Source organism: Meriones unguiculatus, chromosome 8, assembly GCF_030254825.1.
Source record: "Meriones unguiculatus strain TT.TT164.6M chromosome 8, Bangor_MerUng_6.1, whole genome shotgun sequence".
Taxonomy (NCBI): Eukaryota; Metazoa; Chordata; class Mammalia; order Rodentia; family Muridae; genus Meriones; species Meriones unguiculatus.
The window spans coordinates 103,173,214-103,185,313 of NC_083356.1; the positions used below are offsets into that span (position 1 = coordinate 103,173,214).

General features: G+C 37.8%; 1 pseudogene; it reads left to right on the forward strand.

The window, feature by feature from the left end:
* Positions 1-1,183: 1,183 nt before the first annotated feature.
* Positions 1,184-2,468, forward strand: LOC110559972 (tubulin alpha-1A chain-like; annotated as a pseudogene).
* The last annotated feature ends 9,632 nt before the right edge of the window (positions 2,469-12,100 follow it).

Below are 12,100 nucleotides of genomic sequence, written 5' to 3' on the forward strand. Positions count from 1 at the left end.
GTATGTTTTGCCAGCATTTTGTTGGCAATAGGTTCTATTAAATTCTCATTAATTTCCTGAAATTTTCATAAAGTAATGGTTTCTTGAGAGTTTTTAATTTTTCAGAAAAAGGAATGGATTTTGTGCATTTATTTCTTCCTTCATTTCTCATTGACTGTTTACTCACTAGAGCATGGTCAAACTCCTAGTGGCCAGCCCCTTAAAGAAAACTGACTCTTTTCCCACCTGCACTCTAACAAAAAGCTATCAGTTGTGGAGAGCCACACTTCAGCATCCTTATCACAAGTTTAAAGAGCTCTATTTGATGGCTTTTTGTCTAGGCTGTTACTTTTTTTGGGGGGAGAGAGGATGTCACAAACGCCTTCATTGACCTCTTTCTCAACTGTGAGTCTGAAGCTATAAGTACCATAGTTAAAATAGCTTCCTTGCCCTTTATAGATTATGGAATTCTGTGATAACAATAAGTCATCACAAACATTAATACAGACCCAAACTGCAGTAGGACTATAGATCCAGAGTTGGTCCTCAATCTTGCATGGACTTAGACATCAACATGGTCTTCAGTGGTAACTCTGGCCAGGGACATCAACATGGCTTCTGGCTACAGGACCACTGATATCCACATGAACTGTGGGCTTCAACATGGCCTGAGGCAATGGACCAAAATGGCCTCCAGAGGCAGCACAGATCGTACACATCATTTGAGAAGGTCCAATAAACAAAATGAAGTGTTCTTTACCTTGGAAATCCCGTCTTTGCTCATAACCAGGGTGGTCCTGAAGCTGTGTAGCATGTTTGGGGACTGAGTAACAGTACAAACTGCAGGCTGCTGCAAACAACCCTGCTAGCAATACTTGGCAATGACATACTGTTCCCCAGTCCAGTGCAGACATCTCTCACACCTATCATCACCACTCTCTACCACTCACTCACTTTTCTGTTCCTCTATTTTTTCTACTTCTCCATTGAATATTTGTTCATTATATTGGCATTGAAAACTGCAGTGTTTCTCGTAATATATATTATATGTATATAATAAATACATTAGTTATTATATCATGTATGTAAATGAAAAGAAAAAGTTAGGTTCTCTTATATAGACCACCTAAGAGTCCCACTGTAAGAATCAACACCTCCTCACCTTTGCAATCTGTCTGACAGCCACGAAGCAGCAATCAGGCATAAGTGCATCTCCATCCACATTGGTCAGGCTGTGGCCAGATCAGCAATGCCTGCTGGGAGCTCTAGTGTCTGGATCATGGCATCCAGCCTGCTGGACAGATGCCAAGTGACAAGACCATTTGGTGGGGAGAGATGACTCCATCTACACCTTCTTCAGTGAGACAGGCACTGCCAAGCATGTGCCCTGGACAGTGTTTGTAGACCCAGAACCAAGATACTGATGAGGTTCACACTGTTACCTACCACCAGCTCTTCCATCATGAGCAGTTTGTCACAGACAAGGAGGATGCTGCCAATAACTATGCCTATGGCGGTTACACCATTGTCAAGGAGATCACTGATCTTGTCTTGGAAATAATTTATAAACTGCATGACCAGTGATGGGTCTTCAGGTTTTTAAACTGGCTCTGGCTTAACCTCTCTGCTGATGGAGCAGCTCTCTTTTGATTGTGGGAAGAAGTCCAAGCTGGAGTTCTTGATTTACCCTTAAACCTCCAGGTTTCCACTGCTGTAGTTGAACCTAACAAGTCCACCCTCACCACCCACACCACACTGGAACACTCTGATTGTGCCTTCATGGCAGACATTGAAGACACCTACGACATCTGAGAGCCCAAACTACACTATTCTAAACAGGTTGACAGGTCAAACTGTATCTTCCATCACTGCTTCCCTGAATGTTGTTCTAACAAAATTCCAGAGTATCCTGGTGCTCAACCCTCCCGTCCACTTCCCTCTGGCCACATATGCCCATGTTATCTCTGCTGGGAAAGCCTACCATGAACAGCTCTCTGTAGCAGAGATCACCAGGCCTGCTTAGAGCTAGCCAACCAGATGGTAAATTTGACCCTCGCCATGGTAAATACATGGCTTGCTACATGCTGTACCATGGATGTGGCTCCCAAAGATGTCAATGCTGCCATTGCCACCATCAAGATCAAGCATACCATCCAGTTTGGGGACTGGCACCCCACTGACTTTTCAAGGTTGGCATTAATTACCAGCCTCCCACTGTGGTGCCTGGTAGAGACCTGGCCAAGGCCCAGAGATCTGTGTGCATGCTGAACAACACTATGGGCATTGCTGTGGTCTGGGCTCTCCTGGATCATAAGTTTGATCTGATGTATGACAAGTGTGCCTTTGTGCACTGGCATGTGGGTGAGAACATGGAGGAGGGGGAGTTTTCTGAAGCCTATGAGGACATGGCTGTCCCACAGAAAGACTGTGAAGAAGTTGGTATGGATTTTGTTGAAAGAGAAGGTGAGGAGGACAGAGAGGAATACTAAATTAGATGTCACAAAGATGCTGCTTTCACAGGGAAGTTTATTCTGTTCCAGTATAAAAAGTTGTGGTCTGCATATGATAGTCTGTGTTTCATACAATTACAGACTTCTGCTTTAAATATGAATGATTTGTCATAGACTGAAGCCATCTAATTCACTTATGGGTTTTAAATAAAATACTCCCTGTCTGAAAAATAAATCCCTCACATGTGTATCCAGTGAATTTCCATAGCAATATACTTATATAGATGTTTGTATGTGCATGTATTTAGTTCCACATGATTCCATTACATGTGTAAACTTGTGTCAAATACTTCAGGCAAGGTAGAGATTAGTTTCATGTCATGTAATTTTATGACTATATATTATTCCTTCTTTCTTCCATTAAGACACTAACCTGTAGTTGTCATAAAATTTTGTTCCTTCCCTTAGTCTTAAACTTCTAAAACTTTGGGTAAATAAAATTTTACAATTAGTAGGTTTAATGGAATTATGTGCTTAGTTGGGATACTGTCCCATAGATTTACGAATTCATTTGTTTCTGTGAAGTATTTCATGGTAGCTGTGTTACTCTGTTTATAGTTTGCGATTTATACTAATAAAATTCATGTGCTGGTCCTTATGTGCAACATACGCAATGTTATCCAATGTTAACTTTAGAATACGTTTTTCTGTTTTTCTGTGTCAGTGTCTAAGAAGACTATGTGAATTACAATAAACACAGGAACTGATTGTGGGAATAGAGATTTCTTAACAATATTGACTCATTTATTCCACGAACATATGTTTCTACTTACTCAGACCTTCTGTGATTTCTTTCATCAGATATGATTATCAACATACAAATCATACACATGTGTTAACTGTGAACATAAATTCCTCACGCTTATTATGAACAACATAAGATATTTTCTATTTTTGAGTATTGATATCATAACCTCCAATCTTATTGCCCAAAAGTAGACACTTGAGTTTCTTGTATTTTGTAGCTTTCTTAGGATCTTTCTATGTAACTCTCCTGTCATAAATAAATAATTCTTGTTTTGAAATATGTGTGTATTTCATTTCATCTCATTGCTTTCTTTCAATGGCCAGGACTTCTAGTACTTTGTGAATTAATAGATGTAATCATATACATCCTTGCTCTGTGTTTTATATTACAATATTCAGACTTTCACTAAGAAAATTAGTATGTGGATTGTATTATTTTGTAAATATTCTATAGTAAGTTGCAAAATTTTCTTGTATTTTTATTTTACAGAGAAATTTTGTCATAACGAACCAATAGAATTTGTTCAGGTCTACTCCTGTTTATTTTATTGATATGGGCATTATGTTGGTTGATTATCAAATGTATGTGCAAATCTTGAAATTCTGCTATAAAGTTTGTGCTTTGTGACATGTTATACAGTAATTCACTCTTTATATAACTGGTCCACTTAATATTTTATGATGACCTCTTGACCTTAAGTTTGTAAGACAGATTCTTTCACAAGAGCTAATTACAGTGCTGCCAAAGAAAAGAAAGCTCTAAGAAACTGGTCAATGATGGAACATTTGTTAGTTTTTAACCTGATCTTGGTGTCACAGTAAGACTAGTTTCATGAGAGGAATGGAGAAAGGATCCCTTTTCTACTGTTTTCCACAGTGTCTTATTTCATGAAATCAGAGGCATCTCCTACTTTAACTGCTTTATAGGATTCTCCAGTGAAACCAGTAAGACCTACAGATTTTGTTTCCAGTACTTCAAAAACTGAAAAGTAAGTCGTTTTCATAGTTGCTGTATTACTCGAATTATCTTGTAAAATTTAGTAAGTCATAGTAGTTGTCTACCCTAGGGAACTGCTTAATTTCATTAAAAATTCCCATGAGTGTAGCTCCTATAGCATCGCTGTTTTACCCCATAGACACCGGGGAAGGTTGTCGGGGTATACTGTTTTCATAGCTGACATTGCTTATTTGGATTTTCAATCTTTTTCTCTTTAGAAATCTTGCCACAAATTTTATTAAAAAAAAAAAAAAGCTTTTCAAAACACAGGACTTTGTCTTATTTCAATTCACTTTTGTAGATTCCCGAGTTTTACCATTTTCCTTCTTCCCTTCTTTTTCCTTTATGTTTGTTTTTTCCCCTCCACCTCGTTTTTCTAATTACATATGAATGTACAATGTACATATTTATAGTATATGTGCACATGTGCATTTCCTTGCATATTTATGCCAGAGGAGCACCTCAGGTACCATCCTCATTCACTATAACTTATTTTTCTTTTTGAGACAAGAAGTCTTTCTGAACCCAAAGCTCGCCATTTCTTCAAGGCTGGTTAAACACTGGACACTGAGCCACCTATGTCTCTGTACCCTGCAATGCTGGAGTTTCAGGAAACCGGTACCTGTGGCCATGTCGAGCTTTTAAATGGGGATTTGAACTTAGGTCCTCTTGCTTTTATTGCATGTGCTCTTACTCAGCCATCACCAAATCTATTTTCATTTCCTAATGTGAGAGGGTAGATTAGAATGTTCTTTCTCTACAGTAGGTTGTATGATTTTTTATGTCCACACTGCTGACTGGTAATTAGTATTGAGACATTTGTGCATTCACTTTCATTAAATTCAGCATTCTAGTTGATTTCCCTTGAACATTCCTTTTTGATATGTGGAGAAATTAGAACTCTGTTGTGGCTTTGCCAAGAGTTAGGAGACTTTTCTTTGACCCTTCTGTTCCTGTCTAATAGAACTGTGGTCAAGGATGGTTAATTTCAGTTGTTTAAATCACGATATAGTGTATATTATCTGAGTAATTATTTTGCTGTTGTCATGGAAAATTAACACGAATATTAATGCAAGCCTATTGGCTTATACCGCTATTGAAATATTATTTTTCAGTTTTAATTCCCATTTTTTTATTCTTATTTGTTCTGAAAGAAATGTTGTGATCTCATTCATTCTGGGCCCACTTTTAGGTTATTGTTCCTTTCATTAATGCTTCTTTTAATGGTAGCACTGTTTGCCTCGTACATTCTGAAGCTGTGTTGTTCACACATTTACATTTTGGAATTCTATTCCCCTGAAGCATTGAATCTTTTGTTCCAATTACAGGTCAGGGCCAGGATTGGAGGTTCTCTGGCTGCTTTAAAGGCTGTAAGATCAGCGGCTGCTCTTACAGCCTGGATTCATTTCCCAGCGCCCGTATGGCAGCTCACCACCCTCTGTAACACCAGGTCTAGGGGAAGCAATACATCATCTACTAGCCTTTGGGGTTCCTGCAACCACAATGTAGACATACATACATGTAGAAAAAACACTCTTACACATATAAAAAAAAAACATAAATAGATCCTTTTAAAATTTTATTTATTTATATATTTATTACAGTTTATTCACTTTGTATCCCAGCTGCAGCCCCATCCCTTGTCCCCTCCCAATCCTGCCCACCCTCCCTCTTCTTCCCCTATACCCCTCCATGTCATTCTATCTCCCCCTTCTTTCATAAGATTCCCTGCCCTGCATTCTGTCCAAAGTATGAGTCTCAGCATCTGCTTCAATACTCTGCTGGGTAGAGTCTTTCAGAAGCCCTCTGTGGTAGGTTCCTGTCCTGTTCCCTGTCTTCTTTCATGTCCCAATGATGTCTATCCTGTTTGATATTCTGAATGAGGATGAAGTATCTTTCCTAGGATCCTTCCTGTTGTTTAGCTTCTTTAGGATTATATATGTTATCATATATCTGGGACCAGGGAGGCCTGCAGAGACTGATGCTCCAACCAAGGACCATGCATTCATTGAGAAGACTAGACCCCCTGCTCAGGTGTAGACCATAGGCAGCCCAGTCTCCAAGTGGATTCCCTAGTAAAGGGAGCAAAGGCTGTCTCTGACATGAGCTCAGTGGCTGGATCTTTGATCACCTTCCCCTGTCGGGAGGGGGGGGGGGGATGGCGGGTGCAGCCTTGCCAGGCCACAGAGGAAGAAAATGCAGCCAGTCCTGATGAGGCCTGATAGGCTAGGGTCAGATGGAAGGGGAGGAGGACCTCCCCTATTAGCTGATTAGGGGAAGGATATGGGGGAGAAGAGGGAGGGAGGGTGGGACTTGGAGGAAGGTGGCTACAGCTGGGATACAATGTGAATACATATCAATAAATAATAAATAAATATTTTCTTTAAAAAAAGCATTCTCTCCCTCCCTGTCACTGAATGTTCTCTGTACATAAACTATAGCAATCCTTCCTGTGAGCATGTCTGTATGTTTATGTCATACAGTTTGCTTCCCTGTGTTGCTGTGGGGTTTTAATTGTGCCTTGAGCTCTCTCATGGCTATCTTCATTCGCTATTAGCTATTTGATAATTGCTGTGTTATTGTGGGGTTGGAATGAAAGGTGTTCTCATCATATCTAGTATCTTTTTCACATGAGCTCTGTAAATTCTTTCTGAAAAATCTAAATACTTTTTTTTAAAGTAATTACTGGAAACTTGTTCTTGTTTTACAGTGACCCCGCTATGACCTCAGTATCACATGTGAATGTGTTACAGAGCGTCGCTGGTTCTCCCCCTATTGCTTGCTCTCTAAAGACTGTTTAAAATACTATGTTCTGCATCTTACACATTCAAAATGCTAATTACTTATGTGTTGATATTTGTAATGTTAAAGTATCACACAAAATATCCCATATCCCATCATGTATATCTTGATACTCTTAGGATAATTCCAATAAGCAATTAAATGGATAAAGGTTATACTCATTTTAAAGTTTGGTTAAATACTGTCAAATAGTCTTCCCAATAGGACAGATTCACTTTGATTGTAACAGCTATGAGCAAAGAAGAGCCTTTCTATGGGCTGATGTACACCGACTTACATTGGATGACATTGGGGAATTTGTAATGAGTGATTCTGTTTCTATTTTCTATAGCTGGCATTGTTACAAAACACCAAGCAATGTAAAAGGATTATTGATAATGCTGGTTAAGAAATGTGTAAATACCCAAGGAGAGAACATATGAAAGCCCTGGGCATCCGCATGCCACCGTGTGTAACATATTAAGTGTTTACTCATTTATTTGACCATTTATAAAAACATGTGGTAGCCGGATTAAACTGTATCCCCAAGGAGATATTAACTTGTATTATACTGAAGTATTTATTATTGCAACATATGTAACAGATAATATTTGTTTACATTTTTAATTACTTACATTTTCAGCCAAGAAAATCTCTGAGGATAATGCTTCATTTACAAGAATGTCCTGGCAAAAGACAGCATAATGTAATCACATATTACCAACAATTTCATGACAACCATGCAGTGGGTTTAAAATGACTTCCAAATAAAGGCTTAATTATAGCTAGCTATAAAAAATTAAACAGAAGATACAATAATGGTACTAAAATTAAATTAAGGAAAAAAAATCACACAGTACATAGAGATGTGAATAGAAATGAAGATACTGAAACTAAATACCTGGCATAGTCTCCATTATGTACCAGAATCCCATTGTTAGAATCTAATTGCTCCTTCCTCAGAACACAGTGTTGGATACAAATGAACCATAAGGCTGTATTCACTAATCAGAATTAATGCAAAACATGGAGACAAGAGGAACTTTTTATTAAAAGTCATTTCTACTTTTCTTTTTCTCTTAGTGAGGTGGGTGGAGGGGCGGCAGAATGAGTGGACAGCATTGCATTATTAAGAAGGCAAGCTTGACATGATATTACCCATTTTCCAATTAAACATCCATAACATTCCATAAATGGTCTGAAAGTATTTAAATTCAACTTTTTATATTGGTTTAAGGCCACTCTTTTGAATGAATACTTAAAAATGTCTGTATCTGGTGGCTCACAGTTGTTAATTTTCAAGGTGAGAAAATCATAGTGGAAATCTCAACGCATAAAATCATGGGGAAGTACAGCCGGGACTATATGATAAATAAATTCGGGACACTAAATGTTTATGCTTGTTGCTAAGGCATTTTCATACATGACATATTTCTGCATTGTGAATTATAGGAACTTCACTCCAGCGACCCACCTCTTTTCAGACCCAGGCTCAAGTGTAAGATATGATAAGCCTTGTTTCTCATATTAGGTTTAGCCACCTACAACAAGAGAGATAATTGCTGAGCTGCCTTCCCTTCTCTCTTTTTATTAAGAGTACATATGTCCCAAGAGACTAACAATGTTTCTTTTAGAAAGCATTTCTGGAACAAATGAAGAAAATTTGGGGCAACATGAAGGGAAACAGAGAACAGGAAGTTTGGTTGTTTCACAAAGGCTTTAAGAAAATGATATGAGTCCGGTGGGAATGATCTGTGGAAGAAACCAAGATAAACATTCACACAAAAAGTCATTCCTAGGGTTTGACAGCAGTTGAAACTGTTTTTACTTCTCCAAAATGTATGGAGAAATGCATTTTGCAACTTCTCACAACAGTCTGATGTCATCTGCCATTGTGATCATCTCCATTTATACAAAGATGGAAGACAATGAAGAACACATGACATCTTCTGAACAATTTCTCTATCAGAGGAACAAAGAAGTAGGAGTCATGACATATGCTTTACTTGACATCTTAGAGTTTTTTCTCCAGGTTGCCAACCAGGTACTACTTATGCAAATAAGTCTGTAAACCCAATGCAGACCTTTGGAATCAAACTCTTCTGGGGAGGAATCTGAGAGGAAGTGTTTTAGACAATGATCCAGGAGGGCAATGATCAAGGAACTGGCACCTGCTACACCATGAGCCAAATGCCGAAAAGATATGTGACTCTTAATGGGAATCAAATCAAGAACATAAGTGTACAGTTTTCAACTTGAACAAAAAAGGTATAATTTCTACCACTAATAATACATTTTAATCTTCAAATTTTACTTTTCTTACTTTAATGACTCTGAGTCATTCAAACCAACCAATTATGAAAACAACACTTGTTCCTTATCCATTTGTGACAATGAAAAATAACTTTATTAGAATTTCTTGAGACTAACCAGTTTTTTTTAATTTATTAATTTACTTTACATCCAGATCATAGACCCTTCTCTCCTCTCCTCCTGGTTTCATCCTCCTCCCTCTATTCGCCCTCCCCCCTCCTCTACTTCTCAGAAAAGGAGAGCCTCAACACCACCTAACCCACCCTAGCACATCAAGTTGCTTCAGGATCAAGCACATCTTCCCCTGTGGCCTGGTGAGGCAGCCTCACCAGGAGAAAGAGACCAAAAACCAGGCAAGAGAGTCTATATCAAAAACAATTCCACCATTCCCTTTACTAGGGGACTCACATGAAGCCTGGGCCGCCCATCTGCTATATCTGTATAGAGGGCCTATGACCAGTCCATGCATGATCTTTGGTTGGAGCTTCAGACTGTTCAAGCCCCTCTGGGATCTGGTTAGTTGGCTCTAATGGCATTCTTGTGGCACTCTGTTCCCTCCAAGTCCTACTGTCCTTCCCCCCTCCACTTCCACATGACTCCCTACGCTTTACCCAACTTTTGGCTGTGAGACTCAATATCTGTTTCAATTCTTTGCTGGGTTGAGCCTCTTAGAGGACAGCTATGCTTGGCTCCTATGGATGGCTCTGACATTAAAGGCTAGGCTCACAACTAAAAATATAAGACTATCTTGTTTTAAAATTAGCATTCTAACTCTTTTTTTCTCTAATATCATGGGTATAGTTATTAACTCCAAGAGGGAACTGAGTTATATGCTGTTTGGGAGCTATACCAATTTCACCTGCACAACTTTGGACAAAAATACATAGTAAGAGAACCATGCTTCTAATTAGAAGTATAAACTTCTGTGTAGGCAAATGACCCAAATTCTGTGGGCAAAAAGCACATTTTTAATATCATACAACAGTGAGGTCAAAATGTACAAGAGAGGCTTTCCTAATAAAGGCTACATAAGAAGAAAATGTGTTGGGCGAATAAACAATATTCAAATAAGTGGGGAGATAAGAGCTTGGCTTAAATTCCAGGTGACATGAGAGCTACTAAGCAATGTGCCTGATGATTTGGTCCCTTGCTGAGTTCTTGTGACCAAAGCCATTATCTCCAAACCCAGACAATGTAAAGCTAGGCCTTGAACTGACTAGAAGTTCAATATGCTGCTTGAAATAAAGGGAAGCCATAAGGGAAAAACACCCTCTTTAAGTGACTGAAGAAATAATGTTAAAACTGTATATTATAAAATCTTCTACACCAGTATCAGATGGAAGGGGAGGAGCTTCTCCCTTATCAGTGGACTTGGAAAGGGGCAGGGAGAAGTTGAGGGTGGGAGGGTGGGATTGGGAGGGTAAGAGGGAGTGGAATACAGCAGGGATACAAAGTTAACAAACTGTAACTAATATTAAAAAAATAAAAATTAATAAAAAATATAATGTAATTAATAATAAAAAGAAAAAAATTAAAAAATAAATAAAATCTTCACTATCCTAGCACTCATTGGGAAAGGGTAAATCTTGTCATTAATTTCAAAATTTTATAGAAATATTATAATTCTAAATGAGTTACAATATGTAACTTCTCTATTAAGGAAAATATACAGCAAGCAAATAATAATCCATCTACTTCAATGCATACTTAGATACTATATAAGCATACATAACAAAAGGAACAAAGAAAACCCTATCTTATCATCCTTCTAATTTGTCACAATTTAGATTATAGTCTTAACAATTTTACGTTTATCATTTTACATTATTCTTAATATAGTTTTAATAGTTCAGCATAATTTGTCTTATTTTATGTGACACAATAAAAGAGATAAACTCTTAATCATCTTCAAATTATATGATTTCCTATTAAGAAAAAGCATGAGATATTATATACCAGTTACTGTGATTTTAGAAAGAATTTTTAAGTTAAATATTGAACTATAATATGTATAAAATATGTGATTAAAATTCCATTTAGAAAAATGACTTTAAGGTGCTATGGTTATAAAAGTGACTCTTCCAAAGCATTTATCACTAAAGATGTTATAAGCAAATATAAAGCAGATGGCAAAGACATCAAGCAGAAAATATGAAACATTAATGAAGGGCATTAAAAAGCCTAACTAAATAAGAGTCTCATAGATGTGGAGAGAATTGTTTTGACTTCCCAAAAGTATGAAATCTTGTCATGTTCGCATGCAGATGCAATGAAATCTCAATCCAAATCTCGTTTTGCTTTTTCAAACAAGGTGAATAACCAAGCAGGGTTAGGCTAAGCTACATCTCAGGCTTGATCTTGCCAGGAACCAACAGGAATATATTTGGCCAATGGGAAGAAATTCATGTCTTGTACTGTAAACCTAGCCAGTTCTCCATGAATCTTTTGGTACATGGAGAGTTTTTGTACATTTCCAAATCCATTATAATTCCTAGCTGCATTCTAAAGATCAATCCTTTTATGCACACAATAAGTGCAGCTCCCCACTTCACTCAACTAGCTTCTTTTTGCAACCGATGGAAACCATCAAAGAAATTCATAACTTATCAAAATGCAGATAACAACTGAACATAGGATGCCCAGCCCAAATTGACATATTTACAACATAGCTCCTATCCCTATGCACCAGGGAGCATACCAAGAGAGGGCAAAAAGATTGTTAAAGCCAGAGACCCAGAAGATCTGGTGCAAAGTAATGTGTTTTATATACGAA